Raw genomic sequence first — 25,265 nt, 5'->3', positions numbered from 1 at the left:
GGGGTGGCACTGAGGGTGGATACAAGTTTGGCTGTTTGGTCCAATGATGAGTACAAATTCTGGGCCATAATGATGATGTGTGTATGGCTTGATAAATGAAGTTAGTGAAGCCCCCGTCTTGTGGCACCTGAGAAACTTTCTCCTCCCTTTGGTTATGTTGAGTTTTATGGCTCTCATGTGGCTTTGACTCTGGATTCCTCCAGGTTGTGGACTTGTAAATTTATATTATATGCAAGTCAGTTTCCTTCTTGAAAAGTCACAAAGAACATTTCTCAAGTGTTTAATTGCTTTAAATTAAGACTCAGTGGGATTTAATAGCTATTCCTCTGTGAACTCCGCAGTCACCTATTGAAGAAATGTAGATTCATGGTGGGATTTTGCCAACATGAATTCTATCTCTCTCACTTTTATTTATTTATTTTTTTGGCATTACTGGAGTTTGAACTCAGGGCCTTGAGCTCATTAGGTAAGTGCTCTACCAGCTGAGCCATGCTCCCATCCCCTTTTGCTTTAACTTATTTTTCAGATAGGGTTCCATGCTTTTGCCTGGGGCCAACCTTGACCACAATCCTCCTTCCCAAGTAGCTGGGAATATAGACATGAACCACCATGCTCAGCATGGTTTTTTTTTTTTTTTCAGCTTTGTTTTTGAGATGGAGTCTCACTCAATATTTTGCCCAGATTGTCCTGAAACAGTGGTCCTTCCATCTCTGCCTCCTGTGTAACTGGGATTACAAATATGAGCCATTACAAGTGGCTCTTGGTCCTTTCTCCTGCCTTGGCTCTACTTATGATGAGCAACATGACTTCAGTTCAGGGACTTTTGATAGCCCCAGTGGTGGTAAAGCAGGGGTGTATTCCAGGCCCTTTCCCACATAATATGCTTTTTAATAATTTAATTTCGCCTTTGGATTAGCTAAATCTATCATAGTCTTTCTCCCTCTTAACTTTTTTTCTTTCCTTTCTTTTTTTATTAGCATATATTAATAGTACAAGGGGTTTTCATTCTGATAGTTCCATAGATGTGTACAGTGTACTTTGAAAAAGATTGCTTCCTCTATTATATTCCCTTAATCCCTTCTCCCTATTCTCCCTTTTAAAACAATATTTGGTGGTGTTCATTATGTTGTCTTACTCATCATAGTCCTTCTCCTTTTTAACTTCTTTTTTTTTTAAATATGGATGACCTGGTTTGGATAAACTAGGAGTGGCCCAAGCCAGAAAATTTTGAGATCCATAGACTAAAATAAGCTTTAGCATTTTGGTGAAAAGCTCTTCCACATTCACTTCTAGAGCTATGTGTGTGTATGTATATTTATATACATGTATGCATATAGATGCAGTTAGATGGTACAGACAAAGCTTTGAGAACAAGCTTTGCACATGAGTGGTCCACAAAAATCCTTCCTCCAGGAAGGTATATTAATCCAAGTTAGATACATGTAAGTGGTTTACTATTCGTTCTGTGCATTTTTATGGCTCATCGATACCAAGATGTGAACAGACAGCAATATTTCAGGAAAGGCTTTTGGTTCTCCTGCAAAATTATGTTTATTAAATTATATTGGTGTGTGGTCATGAACTTAGTTGAAAAGTCTTATGGTTCTAGCCCTATGGAACACAAAGGTGTTTACAGGTAGGGTGTTGAATAGGATATTGTTTAGCATACCACTGAGGGCTGGTGTTAAGGATCTGGGGAGAATTCTCTGGTCTCAATACTAGGAGTCATCGTGTGCCTTCCACACCTATTTTTTCTCTTGCTTTGTTTTAATGTCCCAGACACCATATCACATGACTATTGTTTCCTTGCTTTTTCACTGGCTCTGAGGAAGCTCAGAATCAAACTATCACTATCTACTCCTAGGATGCACAGCCCTCTTCTGGCATATGGTATGTCTACTTACTTTGTTCTTAGCTCTGGTCTTCTTTTCCTATTTCTACTTTCCACCTGTCATCATAATTTGCTCCATTTTGTATTTTTTGTCACATGTTTTAAATCTTTTTTTTAACAATGAAGTAGGTTATAAATATATAAGCAAGCAAAATGGCAGGAAAATATGGTAAAAAGATACAAAGGGGAAACATTGAGTGTGGGACCAGGGACCACCTCTTTCCAGAACTCTCTGTTCCACATGACTAAGGACTCTTAGCACCCATTAGAACATAAGTTCTATGAGGACTGAGATCTTCACCTGTGTGCCATTGTTCAGAATGATAACTACCAATAAATATTTTCTTTGTGAAAAAGGAAAATTTATCTCCTCACACAGTCTTTATTACTAGAAAAACTGACCTAAAGTTTTAACTGACTAAAAAAAAGTATAATGTGATCTAGACTTATTTTAATATGATTTTAGACTTTACCTGGACTGATTTTTTTATTGAATTTATTTTTGAGCTATTGAGATAGTATTTTAAAAATCAATAGCTAAGCTAGAAGAATATCCTTTTTCTTTATATGAGGAAGAGCTTTCAAGCAGGTGGGTGAATTTGTTATTACCTGACAAGAATCATTCCCCAAGCCATAATTTTCCAATTATGGTAATAAAAAAGTTAATGCTCTTATTCATGTATTGAAACAGATTTCATTCATAGATGTCTTCCCTTATTTGGCATAAAGCCATGTTATTCAAGTGCTTTCTGAAGTTTTATAACTTTAGCTGCAAAAAATTAATTTTCATTGTCACAAAAATTGCTGTGCTGTGGTCGGTATCACTGTGGTGAGCTGGTTGGCTCTGCTTCAAATTCTGTTTTGTAATGAAAAGGGGAAGAAAATAAATAAATTTCTAGAATTGGTTAAAATTATTGACAAATTAATCTAACAGTTGAGATAATTGTCATGTGTTTTCATTCAGATGAGTGATAAAGGTGTAAATTGTGAGTTTTTTCAAATATGACATATATATGTAAGAGTAACATTTATTTTCTGAAAGACACCAGACAGGCCACATTACTTTTGTGCACCCTTGTTCCCTCATTTATAAAAGGAGACAGTTAGGCAAGATCATGAAGACTGCTCCTAAAGACAATTGAAAAAAATCATCCTACCTAGAATGAAGGCTTGTAGAGCTGTTCTGCTCAGCATTTTTTTTTTTTCACTATTCCTTCAACTGAGGTTGGAGAATCCAGTCTTCAACAGAGACAGGAGACTGGGCCCCTATTTCTCATAGAATTTAGACCTCTGTTATTCTTTACTTTTGTATCTTCACTGATTTGGAGAGAACCATCCCATCAACTGGGCCAATAAGATCATTAATGGAAAACAGTGTTGTGTGCCAGTCGATCTTTACTCCTTGATCAATAGTTATTTACTTCTGAGGGGTCACAGCTTGGTTAATATAGCTGAATAATTTTATTGATAGATAACATAACAATGAAAAATAAAGTTTAAAATAGAAGATGAAAGAATATAGCACTTTCTCCGGGCATGAATATTATTATTTGAAAACTGTAATAGCTGCTGGAATGTTGAAAGGGCAGACAACAAAAGCATTGAATAATTGTCCTAGGACTATAATCAGACTTCCATTATTGACCTCTGTTAATATTCTACTGTAACTGTCTGCTAAATTGGTTCCTTGGGGCTTGAAATATACAGTGATGTTATGAGTTCCTATCGTAAATTGCCACACAGTAAAGTAGCAAGTCTTTGAAATAGTGTTGGCCCTAGTTTGATCAATACTCAATTCAAAGCAGTGCAATAGGCAACTGTTTCCATAGAAACATTGATGTCACAGAGGTTGAACAGCGGCTGTTACAACAAATCATTTCCTCTGAGCAGTTGTAATTGACTATATGTACAGTTCGCTGTCACTTGAGACCATTTACATCAAGCAAGTAACAGAGCCACATTAGTTATTCCAGGAGTAAGAGGGTTAGCTCTTCCTTTTGTGACCTTACAAATACCTAGGAGGATATTGCCATAGAAACCAGCAGTACAACAGATGAACATTAAGGTAACTACCTGAATGCAGTAGCCTTCTTTTGGAAGCTGAAAGAAAATTTTAATAAAGTTTACCTAGTTGTTATGTTAACATAGGTCCTTTGTATACCACAATAATGACTTGGTTCCTCTCTCACACACATTACCAATAACAGAGACTTTGCAATTCCATTTGCACTTCATTTCCTGTTCCTCACCTTTAATTTTCCCTGGGCATCTGGCTGCTGAGGCAGTGCATATGCACATTTGGTAAAATCTTATTTGCTGAATAGAATTTGGCCCTGGAGAAGCACTGAAGTCTGAAAGTGAGATTATGAGAGAAAGGAACCTTTGACAAAAAGGCAAATTTCACTTTGCCTAAGTAATTTCTAGCTTTTAAGGACATGAAAGAAAACAGAAACAAATGCAATCTCCTTTGTTGTATTCCCTCAGGCTAAAACTACCTAGAACTGAGTTTCATAGTCTAGAATTCCTGTTATTTCACTGCCTAACCATAGTTTTCCTGAGTTGGCTGTGGCCAATGCACATTTTGGATATTCCATATACTTCCAGGAAATAAAGAGGTTTTAGTATTCTTTGGTAGATTAACACACAGAAAATTATATCAATATGTTATCAAACTCCATGCCAAGTCAAAGACCAGAGGCTAATGGGTGGATTTCTAGAGCTGTGTGAGTTAAATCTACCCAGACAAAATATCTAGTTTGCTGAAAATCTTGACAGCAATCTTGAGCTTTAAGCAGCAAGTGAAATAACCATGAGTGAATAGCTGAAATGAAATTGGCTTGTGTTTTTGCCATTTGCAATGATCTCAGGGATTGAATGGGTGACTGGGCGTGTCAGGGTCTAAATAGAGGCTAAGCTTTATGTGCAAGTAGTCAGAGAAGAGCATACAGTGCCTCTCCTGGCTGTAACTGCAGGTATGATTAGCAACACTGTCATCTTGGCGTCTCTGGGAGAGAAAAAAATATATGTGGTCAACAATGAAGAGAGGGAGTAAACAACAACAACAACAAAAAACCCTTATAGGAGGTATTTACTTGCAAAGGATTTTCCAATATAGACCCATGATGATCAGCCTATAGATTTTTGACCAGACTGCCCTATTCCTCAAGGTGAATCCTCAAAGGTAATAAAATTGAATTGCAATCAGTATTCTTTGATACTAGCCTGCCACCGACTGTTATTCACCTTGAACTAGAGAGCAACTATTTATAAGATAGTTTAGAGACACAAATCCTGTAAATTACTCTGTTTGGCCTTAAAAGAATGTTTGACTTGAAGCAAAGAAATGGTTGCAAATCTTACAGGAATAATTTATAAGACAACATAGTGAACAGCAATCTTCTGGTTGCAATGGGTAAAGAGAAGAGGTTTGAAAGGAAAAGTGAATCCCCCACTCCCTAGCCCATGCCTGAGATCAGTGAACTCTTCCAGGGTCCTACATATAGGAAATTTGGTCATGGCACCTGGAAGTCCTGAGAGACAAGGGAAACAGCTGCCCTTTGCACATATGCCCTTTCCTGGAGCAGTTCTTTTTTCAGAGCTGGCCATCTTTCCTCTGACAGCATGGCTGGGCAGGTGGAGGAGAATGAGTCAGACATGACTGGGTACCCAGAAGGCTCTGTCAATCAGCAGTCAGCAAACAGCCAACCTTTCATAAAGACATCCTAGTTTGTGTGTGTGTGTGTGTGTGCGTGTGCAAGTGAGCAAGAGAGAGAGAGAGAAAGAGAGAGAGAGAGAACAGAAGGTACTGTTAGATATTGCAATCCACATCACATACAAAAACATTTAAATCAGTCTTGATAAATGCAAAGTTTCATCGATTAATATAGGATATTATATTAGAGCAACTCACCTTAATTTTATTAGGAATCTTAAAAAGTCTAGCAGAGAAATAATATAATATTGCAAAACAGGATAACAAAGGAAAGGAAGAAATTAGTTACAAGTTTGGCATCTGCACTTGTTGGTTTCGTATCTGTGCTTCATTTGATTCATGTGAAAATGAGGGCTGTCTTCTCCCACATTTCTCAGATTAAGCCTTAAGTGATAGATTTACACAGTGAAATTGTTGAAGGGTACAGATATTTCAATAGGATCCCAGTACCCAAGGTAAAGACTTTATTCTTATTAATTATTTTCATTTTTGAGCCTAGGGGAATACAAGAAAGCATCCCAAACCCATTGCTTCTTTTCTTTTCCATTTTGCATCTCAATAATTTAGGTACAGTTATACAAAGGAAAGGAGTATTTCAAAAACATTTTGTCAGACCACATGAGTCTAGTTTCTTCATAAATGATTTAATTTTTGATTTCTGAAACTCAAAGAAGAACCAAGTTTATCTATAATATTTCCAAAATAAATTTGCTGTTAAGACTCTCTATAACCAAAGATTATTCCATTTGAACTTGATTAACTAACTCTCACAAAGTAATATCTACTTCATAGGGTTGTTGTCAAGATTAAATGGAACAGAGCTTCTTAAAATATAGAATTTTTTGTTAAGTAAAGCATATGGGTAAGTATATATGTGTATGAGTAAGTATATGAGCATAAGTAAGTATTTCTTCATGGTGATGGATGTTTTGTGTCAGGCCTGTTATCCAAAGCATCAGTTTTTTGTTTTTTGTTTTTGTTTGTTTGCATGGCTGGAAAGATATGGGAGTAGAGTTGAATCTGTATAGATTTCATATTTCTTTGTTGACTAAATCTCTAAAATTTTTCTTTTTTGACAGTTTCCCTGTGTTTTAGAGCAGTGAGCAGATGAAAAAAATCTGGCTCAAGAGTGCCCAGGGCTGGGTGTCTGCTGGGCATATGTTGTCATTGTTGTTACCAACAGGCATAGTTGTACTTTTCAGAGAGTGTGGAGGGCCTGTACTGTCTTTTTTGTTGTTTTGGTGGTGGTGAGGCAAGAAGGACTATTTCCTAGACAGCACTGACTTAATTTTTCAGTTTGGCAACTTCAAGATCTGTAGTTCCTTGGGATTAGTTTTAGCCAGTTAGTCTCTGGTCTCCTGTTGCTCTTAAGGCCTGCCTTTCTCTGGCATATACTGACTGCCCCTGGCAGCAGTGTTAACCCTGTCATGTGTGCCTACTTGAAAATGAATAAAACCATACTTCAGTGTCTCCCAATTGCTGGCCCCTCTATTCACTGCCACTCTCAGCATACTTCATCTCTTTTCTGCCTCTTACACTGTAGCCCATCCCCCATTCTTAAGAGCTCTCTCCACCTAGGCTTTACTGATGTTTCCCTTGGTTCTTCCTCTTCCTGTCTGACACTCCTCCTTTCCCTCTGCCATCACTTAGATCGTCCCTTCCATAGATATCAGTCTTTGGCTCCATTTTCACTCTGTGCTCTTTCCTTGAGGGGATCACATCCAGTCCCATAGCTTCAATTTCCAGACAATCACTCCCTGTTCTATATCCCATTCCATCAGTCTCCTTGTGTGTTGGATTCTGAGACATTTGAATAAAGCCAGCAAAAAATGTAATCAAAGGTAGAAGGCCACTGTGAGGGGTTTCATCATGGCTTTTTATTTGGAGGAATGTAGATCTCATGCAGGAGAGGGTGCTAGAATGGAGTGGTAGAGCTTCTAAGGTATGATTGGAGCCAGTGGCAACTTAGAATTTGTTAAGTTGTTAGCAGTTATCATTATAAAGTACTATTAGTGTAGTACTACCTAGTACTCTAGTAATGCGTATAAAGTTCAAATATCCTTTAAAGTAGTAACATTTAAAATTATTTACAAATGATCCCTTAAAGAGGATGATATTGCCACTTCCCATGAATAGGTAATTACCTGGATAGCCAGCAGATATATGATACAAATGCTTAGCATCATTAATCATCAGGACTATGCAAATTAAAGCCACGACAAGGTGGGTATCACCTCACACCTGTTAGAATGGTTATTATCAAAAAGCTGAAAGATTGAAAGATAGCAAGTATTGGTGAGGATGTGAAGAAAATGGAACCCTGGTACACTATTGGTGAGGTTATACATAATGTACAGCCATTATGGAAAACAGTATAAAAGTTCTTCAAAAAATTAAAAATGGAACTCACATGTTATCTAGCCATCTCATTCCTAGGTATACATCCAAAGAAATGAAAAAAGCATTTCAGAGACAAATCTGTACTCCTGTGTTTTTTGAAGCCCTATTCCCAACTGCAGAAATATGGAAACAACTTAAGTGTCCATCATTGGATGAATAGGTAAAGAATGTGGTATGCTATGTTTACACTATGGAATATTTTTTAGCCTTAAAAAAGGAGGGAACTCTAATATGTGACAACATGGATGAGCCTGGAGGACATCAGGTCAAGTGAAATAAGCCAGACATAGAAAGACAAATACTTCATGATCTCACTTACATGTGGAATTTAGAAAAGTCCAATTCATAAAATCAGAGATTAGAATGGTTATTACCAGGGACTCTGGATGAGAGAAGTGTGTGGTTTGGGTAGTTTTTGGTCAAAGGAGACATTTCAGTTATTTGGGTGGACTAAGTTCAAGAGACCTATTGTACAACATGGTGGTTATAGTTAGTAACAATGTATTTGTATGCTTGAAAATTGTTAAAATGTCTGAAGAATGTAAGCTGTTGATACCTGGACAGTGCAGAAGGTAGCACCAGAGAAGGAGTCAGAGAGGGTAAAGGGCAACTTTCCGGACATCCATCCCTGACACCATGACATCATCCTCTCTCACCAACATGCCACATCTTCCTCCTGACCTGCAGCCCCCACTAGGTTTTCAGTGCCTCGCCCAGACAGCTGACTTCAGGCCACCTTCCTGTGATGTCACTGGATCTCCAGTCACAGGCCATTGTTTCCTGCAGGAAGACTGGTGATTCTCTGAACACGGTGATATTATCCTGATAAAAATGTACAGTTCCCAACCCAGTTTTCCAGTTCCCTTTATACTATTTGTAAACCTGCCACGGCACATACCAGATTCTCAGGAGAGAGAATATGATTGTCCATTTTGGGCCAGTGTCCTTCCTTTGTTGAAGGGAGAGGCTGTAGTACAAACACAGCTGAGAGCTCGACCTGGAAGATGAGGCAGGCAGCTCCCAGATCAGTATGGTCATTGGGAATAGTGCACATATTTCAAAGACCTTGTCTACATTTGAGCAAATTCAAATATGGATAATATCATTCCTTTGTTCTTCATCAATTCCACTGGTAGACAATGCTTTATTAATTATGTGTCTTACATCATTTCATCTAGTAGTGGCAGTGGATAATGTTTAAAATATTTCCAAGAGAGCAGACACATGAACCTAATGTTAACACCATTTGACTTTGGGCAGGTCACCAGTATTCATAATTAGTCTGATACTAAGACATCTTGAGGGCAAGGACTTGAGTTCAACACCAATTGTTCAGTCTGTGGTTCCTTGTCAGTCAGCCAGGGACAGGCAGTGCCTGCATGTGACGACGTAAAAGGGCAAGGTAAATGATTTGTTTAGAGGTTGAGTTCAGAATTTTGCTGAAGTCTCCAGTTAGTGGAAGATAATATAGGATTTGCTGGGTGGTGGAGGGGATGTAGGGATTCTTACTTTTGATTTGTTATGCGGAAATAAATTTATAGTATAGATTCCACTTTTGTTTTGTGTAGGGATGTTTTTGAAGCATAGCTTGCAGTCCTGATCATATAACAATGTATTCCATATAAAGCTAACTGGAATTGAAGAATGACCTGACAATTTGATTTAGGGCTAAAAAATTTTTATGGCTTGGCCATAAGAATGAGATGTTCTTTCCTTCCCCAAGACTTGTATGCAGCATCTTTTGGAAATAGCCAGGTAATCTTCCTGGGGCAAAATGAACCTTCTCGGGTCCTATGTCATCTTTGCGATCCTGCCATAAAAAAAGAAGAAACACGGCAATGGAAATGCATGATTTCAGCTGAAGCAAGTTTTGGTTTTGGATACTTAGGTTAATGAAAAGAACACTGCAGGAAGGGGTACAAAAGGGATCCATTTCTCCTGAAGTTTGCTGAGTTAGTTCAGAGCAAGTTCTGTCATTTTTAATGCAATGGGGTGGCTTAGGGGTGACCTTGATCTCCAAAGTTTCAATTGTTGGATTGGCTATGATCTTTATGCAGAAGAATGGGGCCTAATTTTCCCTACTGGCACTAAAATAATATTTGAAGATACTTGTGAATAATTTATATGTGATAGCAGTATTCTAATATTTTGCATGTATTGATTCAGTCTCAGAACAACCTTACATGGTAGGCATTATTTTAATTCCCCTCTTTCCATGAAGAAACACAGAGAAGTCAATAGCTTCAGGTTGGACTGGTGACAAGGGTTGGGACCAGTATTCAGATTCCAAGTCTGACTTCAGAGCTGAAGTGCTTCACCATGTTCAGCTTCTAGGAACCAGGGCTCTGGAAAGTTGATTAACCTTTATGTCCAATGCCTTTGTTTTTAAAAGGCTGTAACAGCACTTCCTGCCTCCCTAGCTCAGAGAAGTGTTCTGAGATTCATGGCAGCGTGTGTCCATTCTAGTCTCTGTGCATCTCCCCCTTTATGTACCAAGCTCCCTTTGAAGTCAATAAAAGGCCTATGTGTGTGTGAAGGGAAGCAGGGCTCTTGGCGGGTGAGGGGATGTGTAGATATTGTGAAAACACACATAAATCACTTTTATATTCTTGGAAAATGATCTATATAAACATCAAGTAGCGTGAAATGCTTTGTATTGTGTGTTTGCAGATAACATTCCCCCATATGTGAGATTCTCATTTGGAAGTCACAAGCCATGGAGAGGACCCTTAGGGAATCATTTTAGATTTCTAGTGCTTGCTCCTCATCAGGTAACCCAGAAACTTCTCAAGGCAGAAACAAGTTCTAATTCATCTTTATTTAAGGTCTCCTTATCCCCACCTTCCCACTTCTCTCTTGGATCTGCTTTGGCACTTGGTACATGGTAGGTGCTCAGTAAAGCCTTGCTGAGTGAGGGGAAGCTGGGAGAATTGGATTTGCATAATGATTACTCAGTTAACTTCATTGCTAGTGGAGGCTACCAGGAAGAGCAAAATCTTTTCTGGGAGAATTTTGACAAGAGGATTTTAGAACACTATAAAGGAATGGGAGTATGAAGAATTGAGACTAGAAGTTAAGATGTGCTTTTTGACTGAGAGGACTGTGAAAGCCTGGACATTGTCTTGCAGAGGCAAGGCCACTATATTTCTTTACTAATTTGAGCTAGACTAGTTCTACCCGGAAGTAGGGGGACTGAGAGTGGAAGAAGCGAGTAGTTCCTCTTTTGAGCTCAGATTTCATGGCACACGCATGCAGCAAGGATGCAACCACCTTGGGTGGAGTGCAGAAGAGCTTAATTGGCATACTGTTAAGATGGATCTGACAGATATGGCCTGTGCCACAGGAAATTGCCACTACTAAAAAGCTGTTAGTACAGTTAAACTTTCTTAGATAGTATCCCTGAAGGGTTCCCACAGCCTGATGTTAAACTATCCAACATGTCCCCCTGTTGAAATAGTAACTGAATTAGGATGCTTTCTGACTGTTGTTGCCTTATATTCACTTTAAAATTTATGGAATGAAGGAATGTAAGGATCCACTCAGAGACCAGTGAGTACTTTCTCCAACCCAGTAATAGTTTATCGTTGGCATTCATCATTCCTAAAACTAAGTTGGGGCCTTAGTTTCCTTATTTTTTCTCAGGGAGACAGAATAACCATGGCAATTTCAACGCTGAATGGCAGAGAAGATGATTGACTTTCATTTTCATTTTCCAATCAATTCACTAGTAAATCAATATATTTTGTACCTGTTCTATGAAAGCCATCATACTACAATTAAATTCAGCATTAAAATAACAATAGTAATTTAAGGGAAGTGTGTGCTTCAGGAATAGGCATAGGTTAATTTTAGAAAACATATTAGTAGAATAAAGAAAAATATCAGTTTTCTCATAAGGCCAAAAGGCATTTGATAAAAATCAATATTCGATCTTAACAAAATGTCTTAAAGTAGGATTATAATGATGCTTTTCTTTAAATAAAAAAGTATCTGAAAACAACAGCTAGAGAAATTAACATAAAAAGAAGAAACAGAGCAAAGATATCTACTTTTACTGTTATTTAATATTTTTTGGCCATCCCAGCCAATGCAATCAGGCAAGGAAAGGAAATAAGAGCTCTAAATATGGGAGGTAAAGTAAAAACATTTGTTCTTGAAGACAGGAATAAAACAAAAGACTATTAAAATCAATAAGAGAACCAGAAAAACAGGTGGCTAGAAGCATATAATCAAAATAGAGCAACATTTTTAAATTGACATTTTTGTATGTTTAACCAAAAGTTTCTGGTGGAATGAGAAATTCCATTAATAACAGAAACAAAATAGAATATTTGTAGAGATAAACCATAAGAAATGTACAAAATGTAACTGCAAGAAATAAGAGAACTTGAACAAATGAAGATATAATTGAAGGCATATAAACACAGACACAAAATACCATGCTACTGGATGGAAGGATTCAAAATTGTGAGGAGGTAAAAATTTAATGCAAATGCAATCAAAGTTCTAATGGGACTTTTTTTTTGAAACCTGAACAAAGTGACTATGTTATTCATTTGAAATAATAATACAAGAAAAAAAAACTCAGAAGAAAATGTAAAGGCTAAAGGGAAGGATGCTCTAAGAGAGATAAAGATGTATTTTAAAAACTCACTAATTAGAACAGTGTGATACTGGTCATAAAAAAATAGAGATAAATCAATGGACCAGAATATTGTGTAGAACAGATCCAAGTATTCAACAGAATTTAGTATATCATAAAGGCAAAGTAAAAGGATGGTTCATTCAAATAAAAGTTGACAGTAGGCTATCACTCAGGAGGGAAGTTTAGATCATTACCTCATATCTTACATGGAAAGACATTTCAGATAAATTAAAGATTTTGATGTGAGAAGATAATTTGCAAGTGCTGAAAGAAAATAGGAATATTTTAATAATCTTCTAATAGGATGAGACCTTCTGAAAATAACACCAAAGGACTAAGTCACAAGTTTTGATAGATATAACTACATAAAAATTTTAAACTTTAGAGTTCAGGTTAAAAAACCTCCAACTAAGTAAGATTATCAGGCTCCATGAATGTATCTGTACCATCCAAACCTGATGGTAAAATTTTTAGGAAAATTTCAAACTGGTTGTTAAACAACATCATGATTAAAAATTAAATTATATGAACTTTTAATGAATTAAATTATATTAACAACAAAGGTAATAAATCCAAAACAACTTATCTCTTCCTAATTGTTTTACTACACCTTTTGCACTATCTGTACACTCACCCTCCAAAATCTAACAAGTAACCTATTCCCTCAGAACCCACACCTGCTAGGGGACGCCATGTGTGTGCATTCTGTAAAGTCTAGCCTTGGGGCCAGGGCAAGGACAGAGAGCTCCCACCTCCTTACTTTAGGATCCTGTCACATCTGAGAGGCTGATTAGTTCTCAACCTGCTTTTCTGTCCCCAGTGAAGTCATAAATCCAGTCATGAAATAAAGCCCTGGCGCAAAGACCAGGGCCTAGATGAAGCCTTATGTTGCCTATGCTCAGCAGAGGGGACATTGATGATTCCTCCTGTCTATGTTTTCTTCACAAATAAAAGTCTATATACAAGGAAGCATTCTAAGCTTCTCTCTTAACACTACCAAATGACCATCTGAGTCAGGTTATGGTACAGATGAGGCATAAAAAATACATTGTTCAAGTTGCTTTTGGATTTCCATAATCCTCTCTGCTGGCAACTTGAACAATGTATTTTTTATGCCTAATCTGTAGGTGTTGGTTTGGGGCAGAAATGTTTTAAAAGCATCTGCTAAGTGAAGTGTTTTATCCAGCTATTGAAAGAGTTAAAGAACTGAATATGTGGATGTGTGTTTGGAGAGGGTCATTAAAGGTGGAGAAATTCTAATTTTCTGGACATTTCGGGGTCCTTGCAATTTTGGCAAGCCTGTTCCAGGCTGATGTACTTAAACCAGCTTTCCTGAACCACTGTAGCAAGGCAGGATTTGGGCCTCTCCTTCTGACTTTGAAAACAGATATTGCTCCAGGCCAGAGATGTCAGTGTATATAGTTAACTGTTATGGATCTTACAATAAAAATTTGTTGAAGGTCATTAAACACTCATCTCTCTATGTTTATTACTTTAGTCTTTTATTTGTTGGTAGACATGGATCGTTTGATGTCAATTACCACCACACTTGGCATTTTATGCAGTAAAGGTCCTTATGGTTCTTGATGGGTAAATAAACAAGCTAGTGAAAAGCTACAAAGACAGTGGTTCTTGCATTGCTGTTCACTTAGCAGCCTGAAGCAAGAAGAGAAGGGCCTCTGCAGCTGTGTCACATGTGAGTGATGCCTTGGTCCTGATCACTTGTGAGTGATCCATAGTCCTGACCTGCCTCTCTCTGCACCACACTCCTCCCAAATTCTGCAGTGACCTTGGCTGTGCTTGCTGAATTGAGGCTGGTTATTTCCTTTTTTTTTTTTTTTCCTTTTTCTTTTATTATTCATATGTGCATACAAGGCTTGGTTCATTTCTCCCCCCTGCCCCCACCCCCTCCCTTACCACCCACTCCACCCCCTCCCTCTCCCCCCCCAATACCCAGCAGAAACTATTTTGCCCTTATTTCTAATTTTGTTGTAGAGAGAGTATAAGCAATAATAGGAAGGAACAAGGGGTTTTGCTGGTTGAGATAAGGATAGCTATACAGGGCATTGACTCACATTGATTTCCTGTGCATGTGTGTTACCTTCTAGGTTAATTCTTTTTGATCTAACCTTTCCTCTAGTTCCTGGTCCCCTTTTCCTATTGGCCTCAGTTGCTTTTAAGGTATCTGCTTTAGTTTCTCTGCGTTAAGGGCAACAAATGCTAGCTAATTTTTTAGGTGTCTTACCTATCCTCACCCCTCCCTTGTGTGCTCTCACTTTTTTTAAGCTCATCATAAAGCACTTATGTATGTGGAGTGTAGCTTTCTTTAGTACTAACAAAGAGAAATTTACCCTCTCCTTCAGAGTTACAATTATTTCTTATTTTGGGGGTGAGGCTAGGCGTTTTTCATGATAGGTTATTTAATTTAGAGTCAGTCTTCTTGAGCCAAGCCCATTTGAGGATATATTTTCTTAGCATCTCCCTAACTATGCACATGATTAGATGTTTTCTCCTCTTATCACAATAGTCAGTAAGCCCAAACTAATTTTCTAGTTACTCTCTTAGAGTGTATGTCCTGGGTCTTTGTGCTGAATGTTCTGCCTATATGATATGACACCCTCATTACAACCCTATGGGTTAGATACCAATGTAATCTCCATTTTACTGATGAGGAAACTGAGTTAACCATCTGTCCAAGGTCACACAACTTAGTAGAAGCACAACTGGGATTCCAAATCAAATTGATCAAAGCTACCATAAATACCCTTGACTTGTTTTTTGGATAGCCCAAACTGTGTGATTTGCATACTCAATGCATCAACTGCTCTGAAAACAATATTAAAATGAGCATAATATTCAGATACCTTCCAAATTACGTGGTTAACACTAAGAGGATATCTACCATAATTTATTCCTAATTTAATGTTTTATAGAATACTACAGAATCTTTCTCTGTTATAGCATCATCATTATGAAACAGTAATTATCCTTGTCCTGTGCAATAAAAGGCTGCCAGTAACAGAAATTTTTGTTTTAAAAAATCCAGAAAAACTCTAGCAAACATTGCAAATGACAAAGAGATACTTTAGTTTTCATTTAATGTTGCGATGCTGAAAAAGGAAAGGATGAGTTGTTCCTGAATTCCAGTTGAATAACTTTAAAAGAAAATGTAACGAGCTTAACGTTGAGGAATAGGGTAGCCAGCTCACATTAAAACAATCATTATTTGGGGGGGGGAGGGAGGGGGCGGAGTGGGTGGTAAGGGAGGGGGTGGGGGCAGGGGGGAGAAATGAACCAAGCCTTGTATGCACATATGAATAATAAAAGAAAAATGAAAAAAAAATCACAAAGAAACTAAAAGGATAATCAAAACAGAAAAAAAAATCATTCATTTTCTCTATTTTTAAACTCCATTTGAAGGTGTTATTTGTTCTTTGTATACTTGGTCATGTGATGGTCCTAACATAATACAGCAAATCATTAATATTTGTTTTAAAAAGAAAAATAGACCAGGAACCAATCATAGTTATTTATCCTTTAGATTTATTAAATAAAAGCTAATAATAATCTAGGTTCTCAAATACATAGACAATTTGGAATAACACCTAATAGTTAAAATAAAAAGATTCTCTTAAAAGGCAAAATGTTTCTCACTAAAGAAACCCTTTATCTGAGCCTGTGATAAAGCCTAAGAATTTTAGGTTTCTGCCCAGGAACATTCAAGTATGTGTTTGGTGACTTCCTCTTGAAAATTAATTGCAGCTTGCAGAAAGTCAAATGGTGAACCGAGCCATGCATGTGCCGTGGTCTTCAGGCTGGGATGTCTCCCCTGAAGTATGGTGTCTTCTCCTGTCACTGTGCCCTCACTGCCCTTCCCTTTACACTCACATCACTTAAAGTAGATTGAATTCAGAGACTTATAAGTGCTGACGAAAATTATTGCCTTTTATTTATAGGCACATTTGGCATATTTATTAGAACTGACCATTTCATGAAAATATTTCTCATCTAACATTAGGTAAGAAATGTTATTTGTCAACAGGTAATGAATTAATTATTATATTTAAATTCCTTTTGTGCGTTTAGGTATAATAACATGTGTAATACTTTTCCATTCAAAGCATGTAAATCTTAAGTGAAATATTCTAATACTTAAGAAAATTCTCTTAACCTTTTTATGTACATAAAAAGCTCACATTCATATAAATAATTCTTTTCTTTCCCCAAATAGGAAAGGAGGATCCACTATAACATGTGCTATATAGTTCCCTCCACTTAGTCTATGACTGACTGAAGGCAGAGCTTTTTAACAACGCTGTATAACTGATATTATAAAAATCATTCTAATACTAAGCCAAGAAATGATTTAAAATTTCAACTGCTATATAAAAAGACATATCTCTGTCCTCATCTGAAATCTATCACTTATTTTTATCATAAATTGGACAAATTACCTTTTATATCTAACTTTCTAAGGTTCCTGGGAAACCCTACTTCTGCTTGTTGTTCTTAGCAAACTGGACCTATGTTCAGAAGATTCTGGTTCCATTTCTGACTTTCCACCTCAGAGTTACATGACCTTGGTAAGTCACTCAATCATTTCAGGTTGAGTTTCCTCTTCTAGAAGAAGTTATTATATGGGCCAAACCAGTTGCAAAAGTGTTTTGTTTTGCAGAATATTTATTTATTTATTGGTGGTACTGGGGTTTTTTAATAGAGGGCCTGTGTTTGCTAGGCAACTTTCCTACCACTTCAGCTATGCCCCCGGCCTTTTTATTTTAGTTAATTGATAAGCTCTTGTTTTTTTTGCCCAGAGTTGATCTTGGATTTGTTTTGCAGGATATTTATTTATTTATTGGTGGTACTGGGGTTTTTTAATAGAGGGCCTGTGCTTGCTAGGCAACTTTCCTACCACTTCAGCTATACCCCCAGCCTTTTTATTTTAGTTAATTTTCAGATAAGCTCTTGTTTTTTTTGCCCAGAGTTGATCTTGGACTGTGATTCTTCTATCCTCTTGTATAGCTGGGATTACAGAGATGAATCATCATGCCCAGTTTATTGAGATAGGACCTCACTAACTTTTTTCCGTGACAGGCCTCAAGCCACAATCTTCTTGATCTCTGCCTCCTGTGTAAAGGACATTTAAATGCAGGTAATTAACCCAATTTACCTAAATATATTATCCTTTAGGAATACTTTGGATGAGCAGGTTCTTTGCCTTTTTTTCTTTTTGTTATGAAGATTTTATAGAGAACAGTACTGTTAGAGACATTTTATAAAAAGAATAATCAAGTTCCAGGTAAATACATCTTTGTTTAAATTAAATGCAACAAAAGAAATTGGAAAGACCTGTGGAGATGCGATAGCTTTTGACCTGGATTGGGCCTCAAAGGACTAACCTTGTCCTTAATTTTTTATACAAACAGTAAAAGTAATACCTCAGTGGTCCAGAATGCTCAGTTTTCATTTGTGAGACTCAACCAGTAAGAGGTAAGAAAATGAAGAATCTGTAGGCATTTAGTGGAGGTTAAGAATATGGGTTACAGAGTCGGTTAAAGCTGGCTTTAAATCCATGTTTTGCAATGTGTTAGGTGCAGATCTCAGGTAAATTGTTTTAAGGCAAGATACCCCATGTTCCTTGCTTGTAAAAAGGGCCCGGCATAACAGAAATGTCAAAAGGATTATTTGAGATAATTTTAGCTAAGTGCTGAGCAGAATCCTGATAGATGGAAGTGCTCACACTATACACACTGGCCATTTTTAGTCTTCATTCTTAAGGATCCATAGATATAAGAGGATGGAGCTGACATTTTATAAATATAGCAAATGGAAGCTCCCACAAGTGGGCAGTCACAAGTCCCTATAGTTCTCACTGGAGAAAGGGCCATGGAACAGAGCCTTGTGATAGTTTAGTCCAGATGTCATGCTATGGACAGCATAAGTCCTGTGTATGTGGTGAATTCCACGTGACACAATTATTTCTGAACACTGAGCCACCCTTGTAACTGAAGCGTTCAAGGGATCTTTAACAGTATGAAAGTGCCTGCTTTTTGTAAGCTGATCTATTGAAAAATGAATTTTAGGATGGGTTGTCATAAACACAAAGATGAAACAATTGCAAATGTTCATTAGAACTTATGCTTGCTCATTGAGTTGTAAATTCTAGAATTCAAGGGAGCATGGATGAGGCATCTGCATCCTATACAAAGTCCCCTCAGTATTATATGAATTTATTTATGTATATAGGTTACAAACAGCAAATATGTTATCTTTAGTCACCAAAGAAGCTCTTTGTGCTAAGTATTACTAATTATTTTTGCAGATAAGAAAACTGAGGTGCAGAGAGGTGGAGTGATTTATCAAAGTTTAAATACATGGAAAGGAGAAGAGCCAGAATTTGAACCCAACTGTATCTGAATAAAAAAAAAAAATCCCTATTCATGCTACCATAGAATCCCCACAATAAAAGAATCCATCCAACTCAGCTGATGTAGAAAGGGTAGAATACACAGGCTGTTGATATGGCAAAGAGTCTCATAACAGAGAGCTACATTGTATGTCAAAGTTACATCCCAGGAAATCCAATGTACAGCCAAAAGACATACAAAAGGCACTTCTTTCTTTAGGCATATCTAGATTCTACAACACCAGCACCCACCACTTACAATCTATTAGCATTGCCCTATGATATTTTAAATGATACTTTCAAAGTATTGTGGAATAAGAAAGAAAGAAAATTTTGCTTACCTTAAAAATGTCAGTTCTGATATAGATGATGAATTTTGTACCAGGTAGAATGATATGTAAACCTCTCTTACAAACAGAGTAAATTAGGCAGAAGGAGTGAATTAAAGACTTTCCTACCTTCATACTCACCTCCACCATCTCCACATCTGCATCTAGGCACTGACATATAGGGGAGTGTTTCTCCTCTTTATCTTTCTTCAGGGCAATAAAGAATGAGGTGTCCACTGGAGTCACTGTGTGTAATTTATTGTGGAACGTCAAATGTTACTACTGCTTACAATATTTGCTGTGTGACATGTTATTCACATTGATGCAAAATTTCATGGGATAAAGCAAAAGCAAAAGTATGAAATATATAATGTACACTTACCTCGTTTCTTTGAACACTTGCTGAAGAATCACCCTCTCTCCCCGTTTTTCCCAACACTGCAGCAGCCAAAGCAACTAATAATACTACTCACATTTGTTGAGCATGTCATAATGCTTCTTCTCTCCCTTGCTTTCCTTAAACTCTAGTCATTAAATTTATTGCATTCCCACTTTACAGATGGAGAGACTGAGGCTTGGGAATTATCTGTTGTGTAGTAAATTCTGGTTCCCATTAAGATGAATTAAACACATGCCACCCTGTCTTTCCCACTGAGTGAAGTTATAAAAGCTAAGGAGAATGGATGGAACAGTTATTTGATGACTCTGAAGTACATAGTGGTAAGTGCATTGGGAAAGAAAACTAGAATTTGAAGTGTGACTACACAGCCATTGCTTTACCCTCTAGCTCGAACTCAATGTAGACCTAAATCTAGAGATGGGTGTGGTGGTGCAGAGAATGTCAGGAAAAATCCTCTCCTTCTGTATTTAAGACCAGGAGTGGGAGCTCCTAATGCTCAGAGGGAGTGGAAGGATCACCCATTTTTCTTTTTAAAACAATCTTTTCTCCATTCTCTTGCACCCTGGTCCTCCAGCAATTCTGTGGTAGTAGGGTGAGTATGACAGCCAAAACTTTCAGAGATGTAAATTTTCCTCTGATCTATAAAGCATTATCCTAAGAGAATTTGCCTAAGAGGGAAAATTGCTGTTACTGTGCTATAGACTGGAGTAACGAAAAGCCCAACTTTCTGGCTGGAAAACAGAATTATTTTCTCAGGAGCTCCCACTACCAAGAACTACTTGAAAGATCATGTAGGAAAATGAACTTTGGAAGATAACACCTATAAAATAGTTCATAAACTGCTGCAGGCTCACTGTGAGTTGTGCAGACTTGGTTGTAGTCCCAATCAGTGTATAAAGTACTTGGAGAAATGAAGTAGCACACAGCCTAGGTTCCAGACTAGCCACTAGGTGGTGTGCATAGGGGATGGATCAGAATAGCATTGAAAGGGCTTCAAAAACTGAAGACATCAAAACTACAGTTCACAGAAAATGACTTGAAATTGTAGCCTGAATTTAATCTAATTGATTTGCCTGGTAAATAATAATAAACATTCATCAGAAGATTGAAGAAATCCCAGAGTTTAATAATGTAATATTAAAAATGTTCAGGTGAAATTTAAACTTATTTAGCATTCAAAGAACCAAAAAAAACCAAAAACAAAAATAGCCTCTGCTCACCTGTGAAAAGCAATTGACAGATGCCAACTCAAAGATGACTCTGATGGGTTAATAATCTGACAAAGGCAAAGCAGCTAGTACAAAAGTCCTCCAAAAAGTGACCACAAACACTCTTGAAATGAATGGTAATATAGAAAGTCGTAAGAAAGAAATAGAAGGTATAAAGAAGCATCATGAGGACATTGTAGAACTGGAAAATACAATAACTGAGATAAAAACTCACTGGATGGGCTGAATATCTGACTGGAGATGACAGGATTAAAGATGTGTGAACTTGGGCTTGTGAAGTGGCTCAAGTAGTAGAGCACCTGCCTTTCAAGTGTGAGGCCCTAAATTCAAGCCCCAGTACTGCCAAAAAACCAACCAAACAAAAAAGAGTGAACTGAAAGGTAGGGCAATAGAAACTATCCATGCCTATGAACAGGGAAACACAGGAATGAAACAAAAATGAACAGAGGACTTCCAGTTTTATCTCCAGCATGTAACACCAATTCTGTTCTCATAACATGAAAAAGTTGGATAAATGAAGATAAAGAAACCTTTTGTTTTTCTTACTGTTAATTGATCTAGAAGAAAACTTTAAATAAATAGTAATAATGCAGTGGATGATTAAAGTATGTGGGTAAGTAAAACAAATAACAGAGATGAGTGGGTGGGAAGAATACAGAATTATAAGATACCTGCACTGTACATTAAGTGCTATAGGGTTACTTGAAGGTACACTTAGACTGGTTAAAATTTTTCATTATAAACTCTGTATAACCAACTAATTGTTTAAAAAGTGTGACTGCTATGCTGAGAGGAGGTAAAATGAAGTCATAAAATGTTCAATTAAAATCAGATAAAGGGAAAAATGAATAAATAACAAATGCAAATAAATAAAAAGTTTAAAATAGCTGATATTAATATAACTATATCAAGAATAACTTTAAAACAGAGAGTCAGATTTAGTGGTGTAATCCCAGCACTCAGGAGGCTAAGGCAAGAGGATCACAAGTTTAAGGCCAGCCTGGGCTAACTAGCAAACCCTGTCTCAAAAAAAATAAAAACAGGAAAATTAAAATGAACAGAGTCAGGGTCCTGTAAGACAATACAAAAGGTTTAGCCTTTGTGTTGCCAGAGTCTCAGGTGAAGAGGAGAAAAAGTGTGTTACTAAAAATAACTGAAAGCATAATAGCTAGAAACTTCTTAAATTTGGCAATAGATAAAAACTTACAGATTCAGTAAGACCAGAAATTCCCAAACAGGATAAATCCAAATAAATCAGTGCCCACTCACATCATCATCAGGTGACTAGAAATTGAAGACACGTTCATGTTCCCTGCAGCATTAACAATAGTAGCTGAGGTATAGAATCAGCTTAAGTGCCTATCAACAGATGAGTGTATGAAGGAAACATGGTACATACGTAATGGAATATTTTTAACTTGAAAATGAAGGAAATTGTCATTTGTGACTGCATGGATGAACCTGAAAGACATTAGGCTAAGTGAAATATGCCTTACACAGGAGGACAAATACATATGATGTCAGTTATAGAATCTAAAGAAGTCAAATTCATAGCAACAGGGAATAGAATGGTGGTTACCAGGGGTGATAGTTTGGGAAGAATAGGACAAACTGGCCAAAGGATATGAAATGTAAATTATACAGTCTCAAAAACATAAACAAACAAAAATCTATAGTGATGGAGAGAAAAACATTAATGATCGGCAGGGTAAATTAAGAGTCGGGGGACAGGAAGTTTTTAGAATAATAGAATGATTGTATTCTGATTGTGGTGGCAGTTATATAAATCTATATGTGTATGAAAATTTGTAGGACTGTATACTAAAAGGTCAATTTTATTGTATAATAAGAAGTAATTCTTTGTTTAAAAGTATCTACAATGACATTTGTCTAACTCTAAAATTCACATTTTTAGCTACTAAATACTTAATGCAGCCTTAGAAATCTTCAAATGAGTGGTAGATATAGAAGAATACACATATTTATTATAAGGATTGAATGAATGAGACAATGAAATGTGAGCCACAAAAAAGTGGAAACTGTCTAATACGGCTTACTGTAGTTAGATCAGAAGTCCATGGAAAAAGGCTATACTTCATCTGCATGTTTTGTAAGGCAGGGAATGTAAGTTTTTCCCTGGTCTCTTTGAGCACTGTAGCAAATTAATCAAATACAAAGAAGGGGCCATGGGAACTGTAACTTGTACCCATTGGGTCAGAAGTATAGGTGACACACTACTATTTGGTGGTGGAGTGGAATGTGAGATTGAGCCCTCCACCTGTGAGATCTGACACTGCCTGCAGGTAGGTAGTGTCAAGACTGAATTGAACTGGAGATCACCCAGTGGTTGTCCTCTGGAGAACTGCTTGGTCAGTGGAGGAAACACCCCCAACACACACATCTTGGTAACCAGCGGTGAAGCATTCTGGATTGTGTTGACTATATAAAAAACAAAAACCAAACTATCCCTGACACCTTCTGAGACACCCCCCCAGGCTGGAGGCTGTCTGCATGTGCCCTGAGGTGGCCCTTATTATAATGCAATGCAACTGTTTGTCCTTTCATGTGCCTACTTTATTAGACTAACAGGGGGTGGGGAGGTCTGGAGCCCATATTTCATCCCCTGCCTCTAGCTCCTAACACATAGAAGGAACTCTTCACGAAATGAAAATAAAGCCACTCCAAATCTGTTTTGAAAGTAGACAAAGCATACATGAACACATAAATACAAATAAGAGGCTGTTCTATCACTGCTTTATATGAGCAATAATGATTTTTTTAGAGTAACCATAAATACTAGTATGACAAAACAACAGTTTCCTCCTGAGTAGAAGAGAATGGAAAAGTTGCTCACTTTGTGATAAATGAAGCTTGGAAAACCAAGGAAAGGAGAAGGAGGTGGCAGCAATGTAAGGAGCAGGAATCTCCAGGGTCCCTCTGTCTCTCAGTTAGCAGAATGACACGCTGCCGTCAGGATTTCAAATGGACTGTTCTTTCTCTGGGTTTTAAGAAGCTTTCACTGTAATCCAGTTCTCCAAATGTGGAGGTAGGAGGCTCACTGACCAAGGCTGGCCAGGGCAAAATTGTATGACAAAATTTAAGTGATACTGCTACATCGTTTTATTGTTTTGAGGTTGAAATAAGGTATCTAGCACAAAACTAGGTGTAATTATGGTAATAATACATTTGGCAAGAGCTTGAGGATAAATTCATCATGAATAAATCTTGGTTAACTAACTGGCTACATGTACATGTATTGAACTGAACCCTGGAGAGTTCTGTTTGTGTGTTCTATGAAACGCACGAGGATGCATTTCAAACCTTGTAAAGTTACCTCACAAATAGAGGCAGCAGTTAGTCAAGATAGAACAGCTAAAGAAAACACGAAGAATAAACAAGGCACACTCGCTTAGAGTGTCTTACCATCTTGCACTTAAAGGACAGTTTCTTAGGAGGGCTAACCTCAGACGTTACCTGGTTAGCTGGGGTCTCCCTGTTTCTTCGGATGTTCTTGAACTCCTATTTTGCAAAATCTTTCTCAGGAGTTCTCAGGATTCCCGAGGGGGCTGATGAAGGCAGGAAGAAGATGTGCGTTCTTGGGGTCACCTCTGGCCATCTCTCATGGGGCCTGTGCTGTGCATGCCCTGATGTAGATCCACAGCATGGGATGCAATCCTTTCCTTGACTTATAACAAAAAGACAAGAAGTCCAAGACCTGTGTTCAATATGCTTCACCTTTGAAGTTTCAATATGAGACTTTTGAAAATACAGGCAGGGTTGACATCACATGGCAGTGAATAACTTCAAGTTGAGTTTATTTGTCTCTGGAGTCCCTCCATCTGCCCACACCACACTGCCACAGGGGTTTTCCATCAGTCCCCTTAGTGCCAAGTGCCCGTCTCACGCCATATTCCTGAGTCTTCCAGTCTTTCCTACCTCCCCCTCAAAGCTCATCAAGTTATTTTCCTAAAGTTAAATTAATCCCTAAGAGGACTTTTGGGATTAGCTTCTCAAAATGTAGTAATTATTAGAGGTTTGAGTTTCTTGTAAGTCTATTTGACTAGGATTTTTAAAATTTTGACTAATCACATATGCTCTGTGTGTGTGTGTGTGTGTGTGTGTGTGTGTGTGTACTGGGGTTTGAATTCAGGGCCTACACTTTGAGCCACTAACTACCAGCCCTTTTTTTTGTGATGGGTGTTTTCAAGATAGGGTCTCACAAACTATTTGCTGAGGCTGGCTTCGAACTGTGA

General features: G+C 37.5%; 1 long non-coding RNA gene across 2 annotated transcripts in view; it reads left to right on the top strand.

The window, feature by feature from the left end:
* Positions 1 to 20,240, top strand: part of LOC141422595 (uncharacterized) — a 33,805-nt gene extending 13,565 nt beyond the window's left edge. For both annotated transcript variants that reach the window (XR_012447274.1, XR_012447273.1), the window contains 3 exons: positions 17,125 to 17,231; positions 17,743 to 17,800; positions 19,943 to 20,240. This is a non-coding gene — a long non-coding RNA (uncharacterized lncRNA). The remainder of the gene's footprint in view (positions 1 to 17,124; positions 17,232 to 17,742; positions 17,801 to 19,942) is intronic.
* The last annotated feature ends 5,025 nt before the right edge of the window (positions 20,241 to 25,265 follow it).

Source organism: Castor canadensis, chromosome 4 (assembly GCF_047511655.1).
Source record: "Castor canadensis chromosome 4, mCasCan1.hap1v2, whole genome shotgun sequence".
NCBI classification, from domain to species: Eukaryota; Metazoa; Chordata; class Mammalia; order Rodentia; family Castoridae; genus Castor; species Castor canadensis.
This window is presented reverse-complemented; position numbering and strand designations above follow the sequence as displayed.